The sequence below is a fragment of the Carettochelys insculpta genome, chromosome 2, assembly GCF_033958435.1.
Source record: "Carettochelys insculpta isolate YL-2023 chromosome 2, ASM3395843v1, whole genome shotgun sequence".
Lineage (NCBI taxonomy): Eukaryota > Metazoa > Chordata > Testudines > Carettochelyidae > Carettochelys > Carettochelys insculpta.
The window spans coordinates 246,128,982-246,145,569 of NC_134138.1; positions in this window are offsets into that span (position 1 = coordinate 246,128,982).

The following is a 16,588-nucleotide window of genomic DNA, read 5'->3' on the forward strand; positions in this document are numbered from 1 at the left end:
AATACAGAACATGGAAAAAGGTTATGTTTTATATTTATGGATTTTAAACAGTGCTTTTTTTTTTTTTGGACATGCCACTACTGAGCACCAGCACCTCAGCAGCCCCAGCTGCAGGATCACCTGCAGGAGTGGAGGGAATGGGAAGAGTGGGGGAAGGGAGAGCCAGCTGTGTACTGGCTCCTCTGTCTTTTTTTTGTTTTTTTAAAAGCGCTGATTTTAAATAAGCACTAAATATAAAGAAAGCAGGAAAATCCAGAGTATGCCAAGGGTTTGGCTAAAATTGGCAAAAACTTTGAAATTGAGGGCCAAAGACAAAGCCCTGTTCTTTATTTACTGGGGACACTGGGAAAAATAACCTTATTGCTTCTAAAACATCATGTAGTTCCTGCCCTAGCAAAGCAGGTAAATGCCTTTATCATTGCTGAACCAAGCTAGACATTTAAGTCGGCAGAGTAATCACTGAATATATTAAAAAATAAGATGTAGTGTATTAGAGTCGGTATTCCAGGCTATATCAGCATAATCAACTCAGTAATTTAGGGTATGGATTCAGATTTTCTAGCTGCCTTGTACCACAAGGTCTGAGTTTTTATAATAACAGAGAGGAAGCCGTGCTAGTCTATACACTATCAAAACAAAAAGCAGTCAAGTAACACTTTAAAGACTAGCAAAATGGTTTATTAGGTGAGCTTTCGTGGGACAGACCCACTTCTTCAGACCATATCCAGACCAGAACAGACTCAATATTTAAGGCACAGAGAACCAAAAACAGTAAGCAAGGAGGACAAATCAGAAAAAGATAATCAAGGTGAGCAAATCAGAGAGTGGAGGGGTTGCGGGGGAGGTCAAGAATTAGATTAAGCCAAGTATGCAGACAAGCCCCATAGTGACTCAGAAAGTTCCCATCACGATTTAAACCATGTGTTAATGTGCCGAATTTGAATATAACAGCCAGCTCAGCTGCTTCGCTTTGAAGAACGGTGCGAAAATTCTTTTAGGTCCTAAAGGTATGTGTGTTACTGGAAAAGAATTTTCACACCATTCTTCAAAGGGAAGCAGCTGAGCTGGCTTTTATATTCAAATTCGGCACATCAACACATGGTTTAAATCGTGATGGGAACTTTCTGAGTCACTATGGGGCTTGTCTGCATACTTGGCTTAATCTAATTCTTGACCTCCCCCCCAACCCCTCCACTCTCTGATTTGCTCACCTTGATTATCTTTTTCTGATTTGTCCTCCTTGCTTACTGTTTTTGGTTCTCTATGCCTTAAATATTGAGTCTGGTCTGGTCTGGCTATGGTCTGAAGAAGTGGGTCTGTCCCACGAAAGCTCACCCAATAAACTGTTTTGCTAGTCTTTAAAGTGCTACTTGACTGCTTTTTGTTTTGAGTTTTTATAAGGTTAGCATTTTGTAGTATGTATGGGGCAAATCCTACACCCACAGAAATGGCTGCTGAAGACCTTAATGCATCAGACCCAGTGTCCTACTGTGGGAGCGGACTAGATACACACTGCAAACCATGGTGCAGTGCTCCAAGTACTTTTGCTGCATCAAGCAGCACAGAGGGACATTGGACAGGGCAGCTGAGCTAGGCAGATGGACTGGACAGCCTGCCACTGCTTATGGAAGGGAGGCCTGTTTGTATGGCCTGCAGCATATCACCTGTGGAGTGTCTCTGCAACCTAGGATCAGGATTTACAACAACATCATGTTCAACCCCCTCCTGCAGCAAAAGCACTACCTCTGAAATCTGCACGGGAGAGTTGTAGCACTCAGCTGCTCTGTGTGGTCTTTACGGGCAGTGATAAACACCGCTTCGCATGAGCAATGCAACTGAAGTCCATGGAGCCACTTGTGTATCCATGCCCACCTGCCTGGGTAAAGGTAACACAAGTCCGGTTCTATATCATAAACTGGCACTGCTTCTGCAATGGAAGGTTGAAATCTGACATTCAGGATGTCAACAAATTTTTGTCTGACCTTTAAGTCTGAATATTAGATTGCTTGGCAAAACTTTCATCTTGGACTTCTTTGATACAAGATAAGCATCTGTACTACAAAGCTAACTTTTTTTTTAAATTAATCTCACTGTGCTAGGTTAGAATGATTGACAGTCTTATTTGGCAGGTCTCTGGCTGCTGAAGAATTATTTTGCTCTCCATGTTTTTATGTTATTAATATAATATTCTTTTACCTGGAACATAAAGGAAGTGTATTTTGTTTGTGTTGATTTCCAAGACCTATATGATGTGAATATTTTTCTCAGTTTTGGAGAAAAATATTTTAATCTGAATGATGAAGCCATAAAAAACTGCTCATACCAAATCCTGTGGAAAATTAATCATGTAGCGTGTCATGAAAAACAGACAGGGAATTGTACATAGGTCATGGGTCAGACATTATGTATGGAATGTAACTGCTGGAGATTTTTTACCCCAGATTATTTTATTAATTTGATTTCTTTTGTTTCCAAAACAGACTCTGCAATTACAAAATCTCCAAAGTACAAGAATCCTAAGCATTTAAGGAAACATGTGACTAGCAGCATGAGGGCTCATTTTATGTCAGGCTGTAGTGCAGCTCTTCATGCCACAGTCCTGGCTTGCCTTTCTGCCCAGTGAGAGTGTATGAGTGTCTTGGAGGGCAGAATTTGGCCCATCATATGTTCCTTTAAAATTACTTATATTAAATTTAATTAAATTACTTCTATTACATTTTCATGGCTGCCACTTGCTGAAATTTTAATGCTGAATTGACCTATAGCATTGGAATATCTGATTAGACCCACCAAAAACGTCTTCCCAAATACCAAGATTTTCAAGAATCACCAGAGATTTTGGGTGACTACCCTGAGAAACTTCAAAGGTGGATGATCTTCAGCAGTCAGCTGATCAGCACTTTCAAAAAAATTAGATCCTTTTAATGTGTTTCAAGTTAGGCACCCTAAATCATTAGAAATGTCTGAAAATCTTGGGCATTTTCTCCTGACTGATAGTATCAGAGAATGAAATAAGGATTTTTAGAGGGGTCATGCCCCAAAGTAAATAGGCTCTCGTGGTTTAAGAGCTTCTCATAGGTTATCTCTACACTACGGTGCTATTTTGAGATAACAGCTGTTATTTCAAAATAACTTTGCTAGTGTATACATTTGGAATAGTGGGTGTGTTATTTTGAAATCGGTAACCTTCATTGCAGAAGGACTAATGCCTGTTTTGAAATAGATACTTTGAAATAGGCACTATTAAGGCACGGAATAGTGCTATTTTGAAATAAGCCATAATGGCGCCCAGTGGTGCTATTTCAAAATAGCGCTCTGTGTCCTGAAATGCTAGTTTGAAATAGCTGTGTGCTGTTTCAAAATGCACATTGTGTGTGGCTGCATTATTTCAAAATAAGATATTTTGAAATATCTTACTTCAAAATATCTCCGTCGTGTAGCTGTAGCTATAGCCATAGGTTACTGTGAAAGGGATCATTTGTCTCAAAGTGGGTCCAAAATGGGGGTAGGTGCAGAAGACATCACCTCAACACTACACCACAGTGATCACAACAATGGAGACCATCTACTGAACTCTGCTAATAAGAAGGCAATGTGAGTAGTCGTCTCCCTCTTTCTTCCACCTATTTTTTTAAAAAAACCTAATGCACAGGTTTTCATTGTCTTCAGCCAAAGTCCTGCAGTGAAATGATTCAAAAGGCAGACTACAGCTATGGCTTTCAATCTTTTTTGATGTGAGGACTCCCCCTTCCCAATTTTGAATGCAAGTGTGTAGCCCTTTGGATATCTTAGGCATAGTCTGTGGACCCCCAGGAGGTCATGGACCAGAGGTTGGAAAGGACTGTTCTGTGGTAATGACAATCTCTCATGGACTCCGTAGACATTCTGCAGAACTTCGTGGGTCCTCTTTCCACACACTGAAAACCACTGGGTTATAACAACTCGGCAACATTGCTGAGCTTAGCTGCAGACTATCAGGCGTGGGCTGGACAGTTGGATGTTGCCAGTTACTGGAGCTGGGCCACTCCACAGCCTGCAGTCATGAACATGGCTTTTTTGTTGGAAAAAAATTTAGTGGGTCAGATTTTCCACTGGGGTGTTGATGGGCCACAGAAGCAGTAATCTAAAACTTACCACAAGGATTGCATACTGTGGTATCTGATTATAGTGCACAGAGTCCTGGAAAGATTAGTCTGGCTTCAAAACAGGAAAATCTTGAACAAGGATTCTGTGAGTGACCTTATCCCATCATCTCCCAAATGTAGCCACTGTGGTTGCATGCAACACCAAGGACTTTTTTGCGGATACAGCCTCTTGAGTGCGTGGAGTAGGAGGCTAAGTGGCCCTTCAGCCAGGGATGCCATCAGGGTTGGGTCCTGACACCTTCCAGAAACACAATGCTGAAGGAGTAGGCAAATGGTGAATTCTCCACTTTCTTGGGGGCTGTGAGGCTTGGGCTCTGGGCTTCAGCCCTGAGGCTGAGGGGTGTGTGTGTGTGTAGGGTGGGAGGGTATATAGGAGGGGAGGTGGCTTCAGCCATAGGGCTTCAGTCTCCATCCAGGCAGTGGTAGGGTCTGTTCCAAGCTCTGGGACCAGGCTAACCACTACCACCATCATTCCAGACCCCCTGCTGCCTCCTTGCCCACCTCCCCATCCAGGGCTTAATCTGTCCCTGTGCTTGCAGGGGCTGAGTAAGTCTCCTGTGAAAAGTGATATTTGCAGTGTTTTTTTCTGTGCCAGTACAGCATTACCTTTTATCAGAGCACCTCAGCCAGGGCAGCAGACTCCATGCCCCAGCCAACTCCCAGTGACAGGGTTGCGGGGTTCCCTCACCCTGGGCCAGGGGTAAGTACCAGGATCTTTTTTCTGTGTAAAAAAAACACTAAATATCTGTATATTTGTTAATATCACTTTTCCCAGCCTCCCAGCAAGTTAGTACATCTCCTGCGAAAAGTGATATTAGCAAATGCAGAAATGTGACTTTTCACAGCAGCAGACTTACTAACTAGCAAGTCTTTAACAAAAAAAAAACCACACACACACACACACACACACACACACACACACGCAACCTAAAAAAGACAGGTACATGCAAAGTGCCTTATTCATGCGTCTATTCTGTTTAGGGCCGGTAAAGAATAAAAACAACTGTACCTTTTTATTACTATGTTTGCAAAAAGAAATTCTACATAAACAAATTACAATGATTTGGACATGTATGGGGCAGACTTATTTGTTTTCCTAAAGTTAATGAAGTATTTCAGGAAACTCTGTCAGCACAGACACGAGCATTCTGAAGCCACCAAAATTTTTGTTGTGAGAATCTGCCTTATCCTTTTACATAAATATATTGGCCCCCGGGAAAAGACTGCACTGTGAACACAAATGCCAAGGAACACTGATAATGGACAAGGGGAACTCACTCCTACAACTTCTTACTCACCAGCGAAGTTATTTCTCATGTGAGTAATCCCATGTCAGAAAAACTAGTCAGGTAAGGCTGGATTACTCAAATGAGGGAGGACTGTATTAGTGCCATGAAGCAGCTAAAATAGAAAATATAATAACAATTATTATAACTTGCAGACGTGGTCTGCTATTTGTATAATGATTCACAAAGCATAAGCCCTTGCAAATATGCTCTTATCAAATTACTGAGAAAATAGCACCGAATACATTTTCAGAGAAATAACTCAGATGTAGCTGAATGTGAATACAGTGTAAGAGCTGAGGCATTTTCAAGTGCTCTGGCCGCCACCACTACCAAGTAGCCGTGGCAGCAATAGGAGCCTGGGGCCCAATGCTGGGCTGTGCATTCTGTGCAGCTCCGAGGACTGGGGTGTGCTGCCTACCAGATTTTTATCACAGCCAATGTCTGTTACATGATTATTTACAGAGCATTCTATATACACACAGGGTGGCATTAGTGTGATCTGTCACATTTACTTCAGAGGAACTTCATCACGGTAATCCATAAACTGTGCTTGGAGTACATGACCAGTTTAAATGACAAGCATAAAACCCCATTAATGTCTAAACATCAGTCACAAATAAGCTGTGGGTTTAAGTATATGAACAGTTGTTATAAATCACATGCAAGTTTTCTCCTATACCATCACAATAAATCAAACTGTGTGATGATGAGGTATATGACCTGAATATATAAAATGCATAATATAAATTCATAAAAGACACCTTTTGGATCTGGCCTGCACCCATGTGATGACTGCAGCACAAGTACAAATACGATTTAATTCCATATTCGTTCATACTACTGTAGAGGTACATGATTTAATTCCCATTTACCACAATAACTTGTGTATCCATAATGTTGTTGAGTTATGTTGTGGTTTTGGATCCTGCCCTCTTAGTGACACGTGCACTTCTAGCTTTGTGTACCACTCGGGCAGCATCTTGAGTCCCTTCCTGGCAAAATGGCTCTCCTTTGTCCTCATAGCCACATTGTCTGCTGTGCTCTGCAGAAATAGTGGGCTGTACTGCACTTGAGATGGAATGTCTGGCCCACATTGATAGACAAGAGTTAAAGCAGTCCTTGCAGAGGTGGCACAGGACTCTAGCTAATGAGAGGTGGGCTTGTAGAGCTGGCCAATAAGAAGAAGGCATGCTGGAGAAGCCAGTTAGGGCCAGAGAGGGCCATATAAAAAGGCTTGCAAAGGCTGTCTCTCCCTGGAGGACACGGGGAGAAGGACTGGTTTTTACAAGAGACACTCCCAAGACAGAACAGTGCTGGGCAACGTCGGAATAGTCCAGGAGAACACTAGTTTGATGGCTGCCAGACTGGGGCCCTGACACAAAGGGCAGAGAAGTGATGGGGCTCTGCTTGTTGCTGATGAGTGGTTCAGCCAGACTGCAGTTTGCCCTTGGAGAAAGGGGCTAGACTGATGACTGCTGTGAGATACTGAGGTGAGTGATAAAACCAGGGGCTGCTGGTCCCCCAGAAGGGGAAAGAGCCAGGAGAGGAGGCACAGCTGGAGGGCCGTGGCCTGGGGGGATGCTGTGATTTGGGAATGATGTTGGTCCAGTTGTGAAGATGGTGGACACAATGAATGCAGCAGTGAGGGAGACACGAGCAGCAAATGTGCTGAGCGGTTCCCAAGATGGCCAGCAGGAGGTGCTGCAGTGGTGGGTCCTGTTACTGCACTGGTCACATGACATCCAAACGTCTGTAACCATCACCCCTGGAATAGCAATCTGCCAAACTCATAGTCACCCTCAGCCTACAACTATGGAGTGTCACTGAGCCTTCTTTTGCCAGCTCCTCTGAAATCGGGGTGTGCTGTCCTAGCCTAAGCCATGATAAAAGGAGGTACATAGGGTCCCCTAGAATTACAGTGGGGACAATGGCTCTATTCCTACCAAACGAGATTATTATAAATAATGTCACAGCTTGTATACGAAGGATAGGTCCTGATTTTAGAAAACCTGCCAACATGTACCTTGGCCAGGGGTTGGCAACCTCTGGCTCTGGAGCCACACGTGGCTCTTTGAGGAGTCACTTGTGGCTCTGAGTGCTGATGCTGCTTAAACAAAAAAAACTAAATTCAATTGCCTGCCATTAGACCAACTGAATTTAGGTTTTTGTTTAAGTGGCGGAAGGCTCTGGAGCTGCTCAGCAAGCAGCTGCAGTGGGGCAGGGAGCCTTGGAGGTAAAAGCCGGAAGGGCAGGGAGCCACCCCATGTGGGTGGACGTCTAAGCCTGCAGGAGAGCTGGGGGAAGAGAGGGGCAGCTGCTCCTTCTGGAACCATGCAGCTGTGCCAAGAAGGCAGCAAGGAGCAGTGGGGCAGCCACGGAGGACCTCCATGCATGGAGGCGAGTTAATCCTGGGGCTGCACAGGGGTGGAGGCTGTGGCACAGAATGGTAAGCCTGGCAGAGGTGGTGGGTTTGAGGACTGAGAGGAGTAAAGCCTAGATATGAGGGTAACTAAACTTTCTAACGCACAAATTGTTGTGTGTGCGCTGTTCTTAAAATGGGGTGACAAAAAGCACCGTTTGACGTTATTTATTAAGGCCTATCTCATATTCCTGTGCATTGTAGCTCTTGAAAGATTGATTTTGTAACCGAATTTGAAAAAATGGTTCTTCTTGCTGTTTTGATTGCAGACCCCTGACCTTAGCAGTACAGTGCAGGTTAGTGTCCATGAACTTATGCGGTCAGCCAAGGCCTACATAATGGAAGGTTTGTACCCTTTTCATTTTGTATACTCACATGTGCCTTGCAGCGGTCAAATTATGGGCACATGAGTCTCTTCCATGGCTGTTGTACAGTTTGGAAAATCCTTTTCTCTCAAAATCAGCAATTATTTTCAGGGGCATTGCTTATGCCACCACCTCTATGTAAATCACAGTCCTGATCATCTCCCAAGCCTTACACAACAACCCCAACAGTGATATTGCCAACATCAAACTGGTTAGCTACAGATCTGCAGCAGTCTGGGGTACCCAGCTTCCAGAGGGAATAGTTGTTCATTTTATTTTATAAATTCAATTTATTAGTTCAATTATTTAATTAATAAATTAATTTATCTGCAAATGAGACCCACAGGAGGTCTCTTATTGTTACTCTGTTCTGTTCACTTATAAAGGAATAATTATAATGAGACAATTGTGCTTTATGTACACTGACAGAGCATATAAGATGATCCAAATGTGCTGCAGCTTCAGTCATTGGCACTTCCTACACATATTGACACAGAGCTACATTTTTTGAATTCTCTAAGTGTATTCTGTCAAACATTCTGGGGAGAGTTACAGGGAAAGAATGTTTCCCTGGCATCTGTACTTACAATGGTTTTTCACTATAACATTTTATGTATGTGCAGGAGTTATCATAATTCTCATAAAACATATACTTCAATGAATGGAATGGTTAAATTCTTGCTGCATGGTCACAGAAGCTATGCACATCCCTCAAGAAGAAACTATTCCAACTCTCAATCTACATGCAAAAGTGCTGCTATGGATTACACAAATAAAATGAGCACTGCTGCCTAAACAGACTAGTGACCGCCCAATGTACTGCCAAATGAGGAGGCCCAACATCCAAACCCTTGGCTCAGCTCAGCCCAAGTCTCCATACAATTGGGAGAAAATGCAGTTCCTCCACAGTCCTCCTGAGAATAGAAACAACTTTTATTTCTCTTGGGCAACTAGAAACATCCACAGTAACAGTCATGCTTGTTTTTTTAAGAACGGCCTCTGCTTAATTCAGAAATAGTGTGTCACTTCATTGAGTCATTGCCATAGCACATGCTCTTGGTTAAAATATACAGTATTAGTAACTGTTATGAGTACACAGGAGATGTAAATTACTCATAGAACAGTGGTTGGCACCTTCCATGGTACATACTCTATACCCTCCATTTATAAGCATATTTGCTTGAAAAAAAGGTCACTGGAGTCCCATAACAGACATTAGCTACGTCTACACGGGGATGCTACATCGAAATAGCTTATTTCGATGTAGCGAAATCGAAATAAGCTATTTCGATGAATAGCGTCTACACATCCTCCAGGGCTGATGCCGTCGACGTTCAACGTCGAAGTTGGGCAGCACCACATCGAAGTAGGCGCTGCAGGGGAACGTCTACACACCAAAGTAGCACACATCGAAATAAGGGTGCCAGGAACAGCTGCAGACAGGGTCACAGGGCGGACTAGCACTTCTGGGGCAACAGCAAGCCGTTCCCTTATAGGGCCCCACCCAGACACACTTGCACTAAACAGCACAAGATCCACAGAGCTGACAAATGGTTGCAGACCCTTTGCATGCAGCATGGATCCCCGGCTACAGCAGCAGCAGCCAGAAGCCCTGGGCTAAGGGCTGCTGCACATGGTGACCATAGAGCCGCACAGGGGCTAGAGAGAGCGTTTCTCAACCCCTCAGCTGATGGCTGCCATGGCGGACCCCGCTATTTCGATGTTGTGGGACGCAGATCATCTACACGTGCCCTACTTCGATGTTCAACGTCGAAGTAGGGCGCTATTCCCATCTCCCATCTCCTGTTGAAATCCACGTCTCGCCGCCTTACGTCGATTTCAACTTCGAAATGGCACTTGCCATGTGTAGACGTGGCGGGCGCCATTTCGAAGTTGGCACAGCTACTTCGAAGTAGCCGGCTCGTGTAGACGCGGCTATTAAGGGTAACTTTGTGTGTTCAGTGAATATAGGGTCCAGGCTTAAAACAACGAGATTTATCATATAACAAATCTAATGAGAATAAGAATCTAAACAGTACATTGGAGCTTTTAACCTGTCATTGGAGGATGGATGGTGTCTAGCCCGGGGGTCTGCAATCAAACTAGTGAGAAGAGCTGTTTCTTCAAATTCAGTTACAAAATCAATCCTTCAAGAGTTGCAGTGCGTGCGAATACGAGTCAGTCCCTTAATAAATAGCATCAAACTGTGTTTTTTATCACCCCTATTTTAAGAACAGCACACACAATGATTTGTACCACTTAATTAAGTTACCCTCATCTCCAGGCACTACCCGCCTTGTCCCACAAACCCACTCCCCACCAGCAGCTTAACCCCTCTGAGCTCCTACATCCACCCCCGCCCAGCCCCAGGATTAACTCGCCTCAGCGCACGCAGCTGCTCCATGGATGCCCTGCTGCTCCTCGCCGCCTTCTCGGCACAGTTCTGTGGCTCCATCAGGGGCAGGCTTGGCCACCTCTCCCTGGCCAGCTCTCCTGACTTCTTAGACTTCTGTCCATGTGCGACGGCTCCCTGCTCTGCCAGCTTTCACTTCAAGGGCTCCCTGCCATGTGGCAGCTGACTGCTGAGCAGCTCTGGAGCCTGTCGCCACTTGAACAAAAACCTAAATTTAGTTGGTCTAACGGTGGGCAACTGAGCCGAGTTAATCCTGGGGCTGGGTGGGGGGTGGAGGTTGGAGCTCAGAGGGGTTAAGTCTGGGGGTGGAGAGTGGGTTTGTGGGATGAGGCGGGTAAAGCCTGGAGATGGGGGTAACTTAACTTTCTAACTGGTACAAATCATTGTGTGTGCGCTGTTTTTAAAATAGGGGTGATGAAAAACACAGCTTGACATCAGAATGGCTTCTCTTCAGCTCACTTACTACTAGCTAACTCATGCCAATCATTTACACTGCTCACTCATGTAATCATTTACACCACCCAGGATTTGTGACCTATTTTATACATAGAATCATAGGGCTGGAAGGGACCTCAGGAGGTCATCTAGCCCAGCCCCCTCATCTAGTCTTTCGGTCTTGAAGCAGCTGGCAAACACCTGTTTTTTATTGCCGTGAGTTCTTCATCAAGTGTTTCAGAGTTAAGTGCTGTGGGAGTGAGCTGCCTTCAGTACTAGGTGCAGGGGTGTGACATTGTCTTAGGACCAATTTGCTGGAGGATGACAGCCCCGATCTCCACACTAGAGCATACAGTTTCTATGTGAGGGTTTGTTGACATCTGGATGAGCCAATATGGGTGCTGTAAAAGAGGTGAGTTTCAACTAACTGAATTCTGACTGGGCCCCAGGAGACCAGTAAAACTGGACATTCTCTGGAGAAAAGAGATGATGAGCTTGACTTGTTCTGGAAAATGCAGGATAAATAGATGAACCTTGGAAGTATTGCAGGTCTGTAGTGGGGCAGCTTCCTCACTACAACCAGGAGGGGTTAAAGCAGGCTGGCAGGAGCCTGTGCAGAGCTCCAGCCAATCAAGAAAGACTTTGTAGGGAGCCCATCAGAAGACAGCTTGCTGGGGGCAGCCCTGATATGATGGGCAGCTCAGCCGAGCAAAGAGGAGTCTCTCCCTGACTAGTACGGGAGAAGGACTGGCTCTTGGTGGAGGGAGCAGCACACAAGGCAGGGTAGGAAAGCAGAGCAGCAGGAGCTCTTGCGGACTGCTGCTAAACAGCAACCTTGATACAAGAGTTGAGTGGGTGCAAGGGCTATGGGGAAGTAGCCTGGGAAAGAAGGTAGCAAAGGGGAGTGGTGGAGGGCACTGAGAGGCTAATGGTCGAAGGTCCCTGGGCTGGGGACCAGAGTCGTGGGTGACCCTGTCCCCTCCTCACTAGCCGCTGGAGAGAGTGGCTAATAAAGGACTGCAGATTGCCCCTGAGAGAAGGGCTACGCTTGGGACTGCAGTCCATCACTATGCCATGGGGCCACACTGAAGGCTGTCTGTACCCCAGGAAGTGGGTGAGATGGGCACTGCCACAGGGCAGTGTCCTGAAGAGGACACCATGGTTTAGGGAGTGACGTGGGCCAGAGACACTTGGTGAAGACAGCAAAGCGGATAATGGATGAGATACAGAAGAGGGTGCCCTGCTAACAAACTTAGCTAATTCGCACACACACTGTCAGGAAGCACTGCCATGGTGAATCTAGCCTGCTACAAGGCCACTTACTGTGTGATCAATCTTGGATGCTCCCACCTTGCTTGGGTCAATCGGCTAGGGATAAGATAAAGTACAAAACTCCCAGATATGCCACGTGACTGTAAGTGTCTCAAGACTGTTTGGCCATGAACGGTATGCTGGCCAGGGCAACTGGAGAAGATCAACATGTTGGTTCGGTACATTACTATATAGTGGTTGGTCTAAGATGTCTCAGAACAAATCATTTATAAAACTCTGGAAGGCCTGGGAACTGGTGAAACCAAAGAGCATTACAAGAGATCTGTAACTGCAATGTCAGGTTCAGTTCCCTTTCCCCGATTTGCAGGAAGGTTTTTGCCTCTTGGCCATCCAATTTAGCACATGTAGGGGCAGCTCTCATGCAATTCAGCAACTCGGGAATGAGGAGTAGCTGGTAACAGTTCCTAACAAATGTGATTTATTGCATAGCGAGCAACAGTCAGAGACCGATGACTTTCTTCTTGACTAAGAGGAATGGTGCACAAGCCTGCAAAGTCAACTTGTGGGAAGGTGACCATCCATCTGGTTTCAGTGGGACAGTCCCATATTTGGGACGCCCTGATTTATTTTGTCAGAGGGGTTAATTGTACTGTATTTTCCTGCAGCTGCTGCCTGCTTCCCCCAGCTCCCTCATGGCAGCACAGCTGCCTCCCAGCTTTTCCCCCTGCTGGGGTCAGCCAGAGCCGGCTGCAGCCACCCCGCCCCCATCGTCCCCCAGCCAGGGGAGTCAGGAGCTGGACCAGCACAGCAGTGCGGCTGCCCCCCAGCTTCCCGCGGCTGGGGGAGCTGGACCTGTGCAGCAGCATGGATGCTCCCAGTTTCCCCTGGTTCCCCCACTGTGGCACGGCTGCCCTCCAACTTCTCTGGCTCAGGGAGCTGGGCCTGGCTGCAGCTGCCCCACCCCACAGCTTCCCCCGGCTGGTGTAGCCAGGAGCTCCCCAGTTTCCCCCAGTTCTCCCTCTGCAGCACATCTGCCTCCCAGCTTCCCTCATCTGGGGGAGCCAGAGCGGCAGCATGATGGCTCCCCCAGCTGGTGGAAGCAAGCAGCTTCACTGGGAGGGTGACAGCCACAGGGCAGCCACCTCCTGACTCCTAGATACAGTAACCATCTATCCCATTTTGGCTGGGACAGCATGATTCCCCTTGTCCCATATTTGGGCAGCGGAGATATGGTCACCCTAACTTGTGGATAAACCTTCAGGTCAGGTTCCACTGGGGAGATTCTCAGAGCCAGGTCAACTTGCGTTCTGACATGGTATAAATTAATTCACGTCACTTTTTTTGCATCTTGATGCAGCTCTATTGGGTAAATCAGAGTCCCAGTGTTGAGGTAAGGTTTCTACTTTTTTTTTTTTTTTCAAAAACATTCATGTAGTCCTGCTATCTTGAGAGGAGTTCAAATTTGGCTTCAATGGAAGGTTCTGTCTGGATAGTTACTTTCATCTGGGTCTTAAGTTTTGGAGGCAGGGACATGAAATACTATTCCCCAACTGTGCTGCTCACCATACTTCGATGGGAAACAGATTTCCTGTTCCTGACACCAACTGAGTGGGTTGTAGAGGGCTAGCCACGAAGTACTGAGGATCAGGGGAAAGCGTGGAGAATGGGTCACATAAAATTGTAAGGTTTCTCAATGTCCCTGCATCACAGGCACCAGGGAGATGGTTTCCTCCGTTATCGGACCAGAAGATAAAGGGGAACCATCATTAGCCACTGTAAAATGGGAAGTAGTCTTGCATTACATGGCAATCTGCAAGATCTGGGCTGCCACTGCATCTCTCAAGCAGTCAGCTGTATCTGAGTCAATGAGGGCTGGTAGAATGTGATTTTACCTGGACACCCCAGGTAAGTATAAATGGGCTGGCACATGTAAGTGGGGAGCCATTGAGCAGAGCTCTGGAAATTTGAACTAGTGGTTGGAGCAAGAGTCAGTCAAGGCCCTGATATGGAGGTCAGAGTCCAAGGCAAGACAAATGGCAAAACTGAGACTCGTGTGTCAAGTTTCCAGAAGACAGGTGGTAGAGGCAGGCATTGCAGGAAAAGGAGTCACAGGCTGGGAGAACTCAGTTGCATGGACAACTTCTTCTCCCTGTGCATCTGCTAAAATAGAGACTGGGGACTAGTCAGGATCTCTAGTAGTCCGCAGTTATGAATGTGAGTTGCAGTGGAAAGCCTAAACTTACCTGGAGAGCTAAGAGAGGGTTAAACTAATCTGCCACTGAGGGAGGACATTTAAGGGAAGGTGGCAAAGAGCCAATAGGAGCTAGCAGAAAAATTCAGACCTGAAACTGAATCACAGCAGCATTCCTTTTGTTAGAAAACAGAAACACAAAAAAGAGGGGAAGAAATGAGCTCTTCCAGAACAGATCCCCTGGGCTCATCAGAAAGTGTGAGTAGGAGAAAGTTTAGGTAGTTACATAAGGTTTATTATTCTCATTGTTTGGGGGCTTGGAAATGAAATCTGAACTGATTATTTGTTTCTTTTGTTCTCTCCTGTAACCAAGAATCTGACCCAGGGAAAACTCCCTGTGTTTTGTTTTGCTCATGTTTCTTAACACTAAGCCATTTATAATACTAGCAGAGATAGTCTTTTTTAATAATAAAAGTGTTTTTTCTTTTTGAACAAGTACAGGCTGAACATCTCTAATCCAGAACTCTCTCATCTGGCAACATCTGTAATCTGCCATGATTTTAGTTAGCTGGACAACTACTTATCACGCGTGTGACCAAGTTTCCCATGGTCCCATAAAGTTTGTTTACAACCACCAGTCCTGGCTCTGTTCTGTGCTGTTGTTTAGCTATAATTTACCCCTAAATGTGTTCCAAGAGCCCAGTAACTAGTGCAAGTGGTGATGTGCTAGACAATATTGACCTCCCACAAGCCAGCAAACTCTCTTGTCTGGCACCAGTCAGCTCACCAGGGTGCTGAATGAGAGAGGTTCAATCTGTACTAATTGATCCTTTGTGTACTACAGGAGTTTAAAACTATATGTCTGGCCACAGACACATTACCAGACAGCTCACAGAATTTTTTTTTTGGGGGGAACTCTTGTTACTTATGTCCAACTCCTTGGGAAAAGGAGGTTGGGGATTTTGCCCTCAGGGAAGAGATTCCAAGTGATTTCTTTCCTGGAAAGGGGATTTTGTACACTTGGTGGTGGCAGCTACTGACTGATTTCAAGGAAAAGTGAAATCAGGAAATTTTTCTGTCTCTGGGAACTGCTGAGACAGGGTCTAACAGTGTTTTATTTGACTAGCCAGCCCCCAACACCTACACTCAAAAGGCCACGATGGGGAATCAACCGTGCTATCCATATATCAGATTCCAGGATTAGAGTTCTCAGAATTCAGCTCTAGTTCTGGGAGTTGTTAGCAGGTGATGGGGTGGGAAGATGGAGCTACCTCATTTTTTACACAGCAACGAAAACCCCGTGATTGACATGAATGAAACAACCCCACAGCCCAACCCTCAAAAATTCAAATTGGCTGGCATAGATCAGCTGCAGGTTTTTCTTTCTTGTGTAGACATATTCTTAGAGTCCTGTGGGCTGGGGTTAAAGACTCCTGGTTCCTGGTGCTACACGAAGTCAGTTTTTATCGCTGATCGCACAATAGCTAGGTACTAAAGATATGATGCAATGTCACAAACAGACCATTATATGTTAAAGTGGAAAACAAACAGCAGGAAGGGTGAAGCAAAATTTTAGTTTTTACACAAAATGCAATTGTAGTTTATAAAATGCAACACTGCATTATGTGCAAATCATGGCCCATGTGTTGTAACATCGTTTCATTTTAATGTTATGGCTGTGTCTCTATGAGCCCCCTCCTTTCGGAAGGGGCATGTTAATGAGAGAGTTCAAAAGATGCTAATGAGGTGCTGCCATGAATATGCAGCACCTCATTAGCAAAATGGCAGCTGCAGAGATTTGAAAGTGCTGCTTTCGAATTGAGCGCCACCTGTGTAGCCAGGTGCCTTTTGAAATGACCCTTGAGTCTTCAAAAGCTCCTTCTTCCCAAAACAAATGGGAAGAACAAAACAAATGGGAAGAAGGGGCTTTCAAAGTCCTGGGGGTTGTTTCAAAAGGTCCCCGGCTACATGTGCGGCACGTGATTCGAAAGTGGCACTTTTGAATAGCTGTGGCTGCCCTTATGCTAATGAGGTGCTGCATGTTCATGGAGCACCTCAT